The 10,529-nt window shown below is 39.0% G+C and overlaps 1 pseudogene; it reads left to right on the top strand.

Annotated features, from left to right (window-relative positions):
• LOC104722789 lies at positions 8,064–9,401 on the top strand (annotated as a pseudogene).

Raw genomic sequence — 10,529 nt, 5'->3', positions numbered from 1 at the left:
TTGAATTTTAAGATTCTTTTCAAAATCTATTTGCTATTTGCAATACCAGTTGTATTTTATAATTTCTCATCAGATTTTAGGGACCCAAATTTTATTATTTTAGCCAAGGAGTTGATTTCACATAAAAGTTTAACAATTATCATAGTACAGTTTTATGAAACTACACAAAAGATATGGCTGTCTTAGCATGTAAGGAGACTTTACCAAACAAAAAGAAGAATTTAATACAATCAAATTACTCTTTTTTGATGTTTTACCAATATATGGTGACGACTTGGCTTTTAATGGGATTATGGGACTGAATTAGGTACCATAGCTTCCTTCTCGGACATAGCAGCTATAGGCAATAGCTTCAATAAGTGCAACATTATGGTGTTAGCTACAACTATAGGTTAATTGAAATACTTCTTTCGTGAAGGAATCGTGTAATCATGAGTAAATTCATAATCCATAATACATCATCAATAATTTGACATTCATAATACATCATCTATAATGTGGCATCCATTATGTGCCATCTATAATGCACAATTAACAATAACAAAATCGCTCAAAGCTAATTTAGTTTGTGTGTGTGTGTGATGTACTTTTCATCTCTTCACACTCCTTAAAGATCTTCATGGTTCTTGTAACACCTCAACTTTGTTCCTTTTTAAATACGTTATACTTAGTATAATTCTTTTTGATCACCATAAACACCATAAGACTACTTTATCACACAAGAATCAAAGAATGGTAAATACACAAACTGTGGTGAATACCAAAACATCTCTCTGAATCATTGATAAGTGAAATCTCAGGCGGTCATTAAATTAAAAAAATTATTTGTATATGTTTATAAATTATATAGTAACGAAATCCTATAAACCTTTCTTGAAGCATAAATACTTGAACTTGGTCTTGAATTCTCCATAGTCACTTGAAATCGTATTTGTAAATCTATGAAAAACATAGCAAAGTGGGCAAGAATACGATGTTATCATCAACCGCCTGGTTTTGTGGATACAGATGTTGTTAGAAGAAACTCCGATTACTTTATTGATGATAAGCAAAAGAATACAAACCCATAACGAACACTAGCACATCACTAGCTCAACTCTCAAATCTCACATACGAGATTTTCACACATTTTTAACAAAAATTCTTTAAACAATGAGAGAAAGCATTTATACAAATTTGAAATTCAAGACTAAAAATATCTTCTTATTCCAACGGCATAATCTTTAAAGCGACTCACACGTTTCCTCAAATGTCGTTTCCCCACGCGTTTTCTCTGTTTCCCACTTAGAACGCCTCACGTAAGCCTTTCTGAGCTTATCAATATCCCCTCCAATTAGACGCAGCTTGTCCTCAAGTGCGAAAGAAGGAAACTGTTCTTCTAACACTCGAACCTCCTCCCACGAAGACTCGTGATCCGGCAACCCCGACCATTTAACCAACACCTCCAAACAACCAGAAACAGAGTAACGAGAGTCCAACAAGTTCTCTGGCTCAATCACCACCTCATCAGCTTCAGAAAAAGATTGAGGAAGAGGCAAAACCTGATGAACTCCCAATACCTGTTTCAACTGAGAAACATGGAACACGGGATGGATTTTGGAAGCCTCCGGTAAATGCAAGCGATAAGCTGCCTTGCCGATCCGTTCCGTGATTTGATATGGACCGTAGAACTTAGCTGCAAGCTTTTGACACAAACATTTTGCCACCGAAGACTGTCGATAAGGACGAAGTTTTAGAAAAACCCAAGACCCTGCTTCAAACGCAACATCCCTGCGATGTTTGTTAGCGTTGTTTTTCATCAATTATTGAGCGTGTAACAGATGAGCCTTAATATCGTCCAAAAATGCATCACTCTCCTTCAACATCTTCTCCAACTCAAAGTTTTTAGTAGAATTGGCCTCAAAACAAACCAAAGTAGGCGGACTCCTACCATACACCACCTGAAATGGAGATTTCTTCAAAGCTGTATGAAACAAAGAGTTATACTAGAGCTCTGCCCAAGGAAGATAGGTTGCCCACGAACGCGGATGAGAAGAAGCAAAGCATTGTAAAAACGTCTCCAAACAGCGGTTTAGCACTACGGTCTGCCCAGCCGTTTGTGGATGGAAGGCAGTACTGTACTTGAGCTTGGTACCCGCCAGCTTGAAACAATCCTTCCAAAACGCACTCAAAAAAATCCGATCACGGTCTGAGACAATAGACGCCAGAAAGCCATGAAGACGGACCACCTCTGAAATGAATTTCTTAGCCACATCCGCCGCGGTGAAAGGATGTTTCAACCCAATAAAATGCCCATACTTACTCAATCTATCCACCACCACCAAAATAGCATTCACACCCTGAGAAGCTGGCAACTCTTCAATAAAATCCATATTAACATCTTCCCAAACCTGATTTGGCACAGGCAGAGGTTGAAGCAAGCCTGCTGGAGACAAAGTAGAGTATTTATGTGTTTAGTACACTCCACATTCAGACACAAACTTTTGAACATATTTGAGCATGCCTCGCCAGTAAAATGATTGCTGCAACCTCTTCAATGTTTTCAACACTCCCGAATGGCCCCCCAAATGACTACTGTGATATTCTTCCAGCAAAAGAGATACATTGCGACTGGTAGCAGGAACCACCAAGCGGTTCTTATACCACAACCTAATCTCAAGCACCTTGTACGAAGCATACTGGAGAGGATCCTTCACTACCGCCTACAACAAGGATTGCAAATCCCCATCCTCATCGATCTCCTTGTACAAGTCCTGAATTTGCAGCACCGAGGGAATGGCCAGACCAAAGAATTGTGTAGAACACGACAACAGCTCAGGGTGATGGATTCGAGAAAGTCCATCAGCTGCTTTATTGTTAACCCCCTGTTTATACACGATCTCAAATTCATAAGGTAGTAACTTGATAAACCACTTTTGATACTTCATCATAACCTCCCTATGTTCCAATAAGAACTTCAAACTCTTCTGGTCGGTATGAGCTGTAAAGCGATGACCCAACAGATAATGCTTCCACTTCTGCACCGCCAACAAAATGGCCATCAACTCATGCTCATATACCGACTTAGCTTGTTCTCTTGCTGTCAAACCATGGCTAAAGAAGGTAATCGGCCTATGCTCCTGCATCAATAAGGCACCAAGACCAAAACCAGACGCATCCGCTTCTACAGCAAACACCTTATCAAAGTTTGGCAATGCCAAAACAGGAGCTGATGCCATGGCTAGTTTTAGTCTCTCAAACGCCAACTGTGCCTCTCCACTCCAAACAAACTGATCCTTCTTTAAAAGCTCAGTAAGAGGTCGAGCCAAAGCACCATATCCACGCACAAGTCTCTGATAGTAGTCTGTAAGACCAAGAAATCCATGCAACTCCTTAACCGTCTTAGGAACGGGCCACATTGTCATCGCATTAGTCTTTGCTGGATCTGTTGACACGCCTTCAGAGTTGATAATATGCTCCAAATAATCAATCTGTCTCTGATCAAACAAACACTTCTTTTTGTTAGCAAACAAATGGTGTTCTGCAAAAAGCTTCATCACCACCATCAAATGCTCCAAATGGTCCTGCAATTGGCGCTGTACACCAAAATTTCATCAAAGAAGACCAATATGAATTTTCTGAGGTAGGGACGAAAGATAGTATTCATCAGAGCCTGAAAAGTAGCAGGAGCATTGGTGAGGCCAAAAGGCATCACCAAGAACTCGTAATGTCCATCATGAGTCCAGAAAGCAGTCTTCGCAACATCCTCTGGCTTCATCCGGATCTGATGATACCCTGCCCGCAAGTCCAACTTTGAGAACACCTGAGCTCCATTCAACTCATCGAGTAACTGGTAAATCACAGGAATAGGAAACTTATCAATAACCGTAGCTCAACACAGAAACGCCAGCTTTGATCTTTCTTCTTGACTAACAAAACAGGGCTCGAGTAAGAGCTGTGACTCGGTTGAATAATGCCCATGGCTAGCATCTCTTTCACCATATGTTCCATCACCTCCTTTTGAGCATGGGGATACCAATAAGGACGCACACTGACCGCGCCTACACGAGGCAATAAGACAATAGCATGTTCATGTCCCCGCATAGGTGGTAGACCTGAGGGCGTCGCAAAGACATGCTCAAACTGCTGTAAGACCGCCTCCACCTCAGTAGGCCATTCCAGTAAGGCATGAACCTCCCCATCAGACTCCAACAGAGAAAACCCACAATCCTCATCATGTTCACTCAATAGGGTAGGTTTCACCGAGACACAAGTAAGTTGGGAATCAGAATCTCCTACTAACTTCACTACACGACCCTCATATAAGAATGACATCTCATGGGTCTCCCAATTCACCCAACAATCGCCCAAAGTGCATAACCACTGCACACCAAGGATTACATCCACCTGTCCGAGCTCCAAAATGATAAAATCCGTTGTGAAAGTAATGCACTGCACCGTAAAACTAACACCTGGACAAACTCCAGAACCTTTCACAGTAACTCCAGTGCCTAAGAGGATGTCAAGATGATCATTTGGTGTAGCATTCAACTTCAACTTCTTTGCTAATGACGGTGTAATGAAATTGTGTGTAGCTCCACTGTCGAGCATAATCAATGCCGCATCTCTACTAACCAACCCTCTCATCTTAGTAGTGCGGGTGATGAAATGCCCATAAATGAGCTAAAAGACAAATCCATACACTGACCAACATGAGTCTCTACCAACTCTCCTTCACAATCCTCTTCAGTACGATGCTCTTGTAACACCTCCACCACAAAGTCATTCAACACCGTCAGAATCTGAAGCTCTTTGTTAGGGCATTCCTGACCTCTGTACCATTTGCCTTGACACTTTAAACAAATGCTTCTTCACCGCATATCATCCAATTCAGCACTTGTTCTGTGTCGTTGAGGACGAGGTAAAGCCGTAAGTGCCCCTCTCTCCACTGTCGGTTTCTCCACACCCTTACTGGTGTCAGAGAATGATGATTTCACCTTCCACCCCAATAAAGGAGTAGGGACAGACACCTTAGCTCCAGGAACCAATTGCTTATAAGACTTTACTATCTTTGGGACCTCCCTTTGCATAACTGTCCTCAAGGTACTCCACTCCATGGACAAAGCTACTGCAATCAGCTCCGGTAAGTCCTGTGGTTTCATCATGTATACCAACTCCTGCATTTCTGGTCGCAAACCATTCAAAAAAATGCCTTCAAACTTCGTATCATCCAAACCAGAAACCTGCGCAGAAAGATCCTCAAACTTCCTCACATAATCAGCCATAGAACCTTCTTGTTTTATGCAAAATAGACTCTGACTTGGACCTTTAACCCTCAGATTCCAAAAGAGTAAGAGCAAACATTTCTTAAAGTGGCACCACGAGTCAAACGGAACACGGTTAATCTCCCAGTTGAACCATCCTAGAGCATCACCAGCCAAATGCACCGGAACCAGATCCAATTTCTCCAAATCGGAGAATCCACCAATGCGAAAGTAACGCTCTACCAACGACAACCAGCCATGGATGTTTACACCATCAAACATAGGCATATCTACATTCTTAAGCAATTTTTCGCTATACTTCAGTCCAAAGTTACTATGGTGAGGTTTCGAGACTCTAGGAGATACCTGAGAAAAATTCTCGTGATAGGATGATTGTGCACTGCGACTCGGACCTGGAGACTCCCGATCTGCAGCAACCAGAGGTACAAGAAGAAGAATCTGGTCCAACGATTGCTGAATCGCGCGAGTACGGAGGCGTTCCTCATGAAATTGCGAATTCAAGGTGTTAATCCGATCAAAAAGCTCCGGAATCGGATCGGAATCGTCCCCCGGCGACACTTCTGACAAAATCGGAGAAAGCTTCAGGTTTATCGTCTTCAATTTCTCCATTGAATCGATCGGTTGTCACAACACACCAAATGTTAAGAAGAAACTCTGATTACTTTATTGATGATAAGCAAAGGAATACAAACCCAGAGAGAACACTAGCACATCACTAGCTCAATTCTCAAATCTCACATGTGAGACTTTCACACAATTTCAACATAAACTCTCTAAACAATGAGAGAAAGCATTTATACAAATTTGAAATTCAAATCTAGATATTTCTAGAGACTAAAAATATCTTCTTATTCCAACGGCATAATCTTCAAAGCGACTCACGCGTTTCCTCAAATGTCGTTTCCCTATGCGCTTCCTCTGTTTCCCTCTTAGAACGCCTCACATAAGTCTTTCTGAGCTTATCAGATGTGCTCATCATGTTTTTCGTTTGAAGAAAGGCCCTTGATGGACTGAAACAAACTATGCGTGCTTGTACCAAGAGTTGAAAATTTTCCTTTGTTCTATGGGGTTTTGAATTATGTTGTAAATACATCAGGTTTTGTTTACATAGATCCAAGGAAATCAAGCTTTTTATTGCTTAGTCTATGTTAGTGATATTATAGTCACATGCTTGGGTAATAGACTTTATTACAGTGTTATCTCCCTGCTTCTCCTTGAAGAATCAAACAGACTTTACATACTGTATTTTCTTGGCACCGAAGCGACAAGAACTTCACAGGGTCTCCTTTTAATGTAGAGAAAATACATCTATGATTTGTTGCATAGAACAAAGATTGTGGAAGCAAAAATAGTGTCAATAAATTATGTATTTAAAATCCTATTTACAATAAAATGATAAATTTCAAAGATTACAAATGTCTAAAGATGTATTTAAAAAAAAACCCTTTCGTTTCTCTCCCAAAGAAGTCGCCCTAGCCGCCACAAATTTCAGTTCTCCGTTTGCCCTCTCCGGTGGTCGGCGCTCCTCGCCGCTGTCGTGAGAGGGTACCTTAGTCTCTCTTTTGTTGTTGTTGTTTAGTTCCTTGCTTCCTTTAACTCTTGGATTTCGGTGGAGAATGGTTTCATTATGGCTGAGACGGCAGATCTTTACGGCGGGGCTTGCGAGTTTCGTCGGCGGCCAGCTTCTCCTGAGAGAGTTGGTTTTTTAGGTCTCCTAGATCTATTATGTGGAAGATTCGACAGAGTTTTGAGTTTCATGGTTTGCTCACGAATCTGTGGCCGTGGTCTCTTTTGTTGTTTGAGCTCGACTTCGCTCCTTGTCTTGCTTTGCAGATTTGTTATGATCTGATTGCGTTTTGAAGTCTTCTATCTAGACGTTATGGGACGCTGTAGTCGTCGTCGTATCCGGAAACGTTCGAGTCTTGTTGGCCGGGTTATGAAGTTCTTGGATCTTGTGTTGAGAGATTGGATCTCATCTTGATAGGAGGTGGTGGTTGTTATTGTTGGATTGGCCTGTGGGCATCCTTGGTAAAACTCAACTACAAGAGCTTCAGAAGAAGAAACTTTGCATTTTGAGACTAGTTTATTTCATAAAGGTTCTGCCTAGTTTGCCTTTGTTTTTAGTTCTTGGTTTGGTCCTCTTTCCAAAGTTAAATTTGTTTGCTTTGTTGTTTGCTTCTTTGTTGGTTTCACTTATGTTCCCGGGGATTTCTACTTGTCTGCCGGCTTTGTTTCCCTTTTTGGGATTTAGACTCCAGGAAAATCTTGTATTCTGTTAAGTTGTATTTCACAATGTATTCCACCTTGTTTATTAATATTACTAGATGACAAAAAAAAATGTCTAAAGATTATTTTAAAGTATTTTAAATAAACTTAAATTAGTACAATTCTATACTATCAAATGTAACACACAGATCACATTTCTTGTACATCAAAGTGTATGAGGTTTAAAATAGTATTTAAATAAAACTCATGGCTCTGCGTATTGTTTATCACAAGTTGACCACCTGTCTCTAAGTATTAAACTATTAATGAAGGTAAGCACTGAATTCTTGAAGGATCCTGAAAAACGTGCGAGAATTATCAATTAGTACTTTACATGATTGAGTCATTAATTTATATGATATTTACTGTTGATATGTATCTTAATCACACCAGTTACTGTAATTAATAGCTTGAGACAAAACCTGCCGACAGAAAAATTTATCTAAATAATTGTATATATAGATTAAATAGTACTACTATTTTATAAGAACCATGCTGAGATCAACAACAACACCATCGCAACTTTATTTTCCAATGGCAAAATGTAAAGCTGAACGGTCTTGTTTTTCCGGTTACCCCTTGGGCAAGTTATCTCTAATATTTATTTTCGGCATCTTCCTCGTCGAAGCCATCACTGCCGATAGTTCAGACTCTCCATCATCCTACGCCTGGCAATCCAAGAAGCTCAGCAAACCGGTGGTTCTATTAATTTCCACCGACGGTTCCGGTTTGGTTACCAATTCAAGACGGAGACACCAAACATTAATATGCTCATTTCGAGAGGAACCGAAGCTCAGACCGGTTCAATCCCGGTTTTTCCGACCATGACGTTCCCAAACCACCCGGCTTACCACGGTATAATCATGAACAAATTTACTGATCCGGTAACCGGAGAATTCTACAACAAAAATCTAGACGATAATGGTGGTTAGGTGAGTCATTACTCATTGTGGGTAACTGCAGTAAACCAAGGGCTCAAGGCTGCGACTGTCTATTGGCCAGGCTCTGACGTTCCAAAAGGCTCTTGGACCTGCCCAAAAGGATTTTGTAAAATGCCTTTCAATGGTTCGTTTCCTCTCGAAGAAAGAGTCGACACGATCTTGAGCTATTTTGATCTTCCCGAGAGCAAAATCCCGGATTTCATGACTCTGTATCTCGATGAACCGGATATACAAGGCCTTAAATACGGCCCTGATGATCCTCGGATCACACAAGCAGTCGCAAATGTTGATAAAATGATCGGTAGGGTCATCAAGGAATTGAAGAAAAGGAAGGTGTTTAGTGATGTTCATGTATATTACTTGGTGATCACGGAATGGTTACTAATTGTGACAAGAGGGTGATTTATATTGATGATTTAGCGGATTGGATCAAGGTACCCGCAGATTGGATCCAGTCTTATAGCCCAGTCCTAGCAATGAATCCGCGTTGGGGAAAGGATGTCGAGAATCCAGACGAGAAAAACATGGAACTTGAAGATGAATGAAGCTTTGAGCTCAGGGAAAGTAGAAAACGGAGAGTTTTTGCAGGTTTACTTGAAGGAGAAGTTACCAAAAAGGCTCCATTATTCGGAGAGTTCCAGGATTCCGCCGATCATAGGAATGGTCAGAGAAGGTCTAATGGTTAAACAAAACAGAACAAACGTTCAAGAATGCTCCGGAAATCATGGATACGACAACATGAGATCTATCTTTATTGGACATGGTCCAAGGTTTATAAGAGGGGAAAGAAAGTGCCGTCGTTCGAGAATGTTCAGGTCTCTACAATGTTATTGCAGAGATTCTCGGACTTCGACCAGCTCCAAACAATGGTTCTTCTTTGTTCCCTTGGAGCATTCTCCTTCCTTTTGGAGCAACAAGGGAATTAGAATGAAGAACAATATCCCTTGGCCCATGCATGAGACTCATGCATAGTAATAAGCTAATAAATGAATAATAATCTGTGTGTTATCTTGTGATGTTTTTTCTTTGTGTTCTTTATCTTATACTAGGTTTTGAATCCACGCTACGTGTGGGTTTATTTAATATATTTAGATGAAATTATATATAATTGATGATAATTATAAAATATTAACTTCTGAAAATTTTAAGTTATTATTTCGACAATAATTTTAATTAAAAAATCTTAAGTTAAGAAAATTTGATCAAAAGAATCATGAACCAGTTTTGGTTTCTCATATTCAATTGAACACCACCAATTATGTCTTCGTGTTTTTTTCATTTACTTTTCATATTCTTTCTTGTCATCTTTATTTTCATCTCATAGTTATTATTTTTAAATTTTTAAATTTGGACGCCTGATAAATCAAGCTTCCTGCTCATTCATAGTTGGAATCATATTAGTCTTATTTATAATGGTTCTCAATCATTGTCTACAAAATTTCTTGCCGATGTGGGATGTTGTGCATACAGTTATTTATAAGAATTTTAATATAAAAATTTTACATAGTTTCAGAAGTGTTAAATATTGAGATGTCTGATTTCGACAGCTCTATTGGTTGTTTAAAATCTGAGGTGGACGCCTTAAGAATCTTATAATTATAAATTATAAATTCTCTTAAACTTTTAAAATTTATAAATTATAATTCTCTTAAAACCTTTTAAAAGCTACGAAATATTTAAAATTTATAAATTATAATATTTTGAAACCTTTTTAAATCTAAGACTTTTAGAAGTTTTAATATTTATAATATTTTAAACTTTTAAAAGGTTTTTAAAAGCTAAGTACTTTTAAATATTGAAATATTTATAATATTGAAACTTTTAAATTTTTTAAATATTATAATATTTTTTTGAAACTTTTTAAAGTTTTAATTTGATCAAATAAAAAACAGGATCAAACCGAATAAAACTTTTAAACTTGGACGCCTTATAAATCAAGTTTTCATGCTCATTCGTTGTTGGAAGCATATTAATCTTATTTATATTGGTTCTGAACCATTGTCTAAAAGATTTATAGCCGATGTGGGACGTTGTACATAGTTCTTTTATTTCCATAAAT

This window comes from Camelina sativa, chromosome 2, assembly GCF_000633955.1.
Source record: "Camelina sativa cultivar DH55 chromosome 2, Cs, whole genome shotgun sequence".
NCBI lineage: Eukaryota > Viridiplantae > Streptophyta > Magnoliopsida > Brassicales > Brassicaceae > Camelina > Camelina sativa.
The sequence above is the reverse complement of the archived record's forward strand: the minus strand, read 5'-3'. Positions and strand labels throughout refer to the sequence as shown.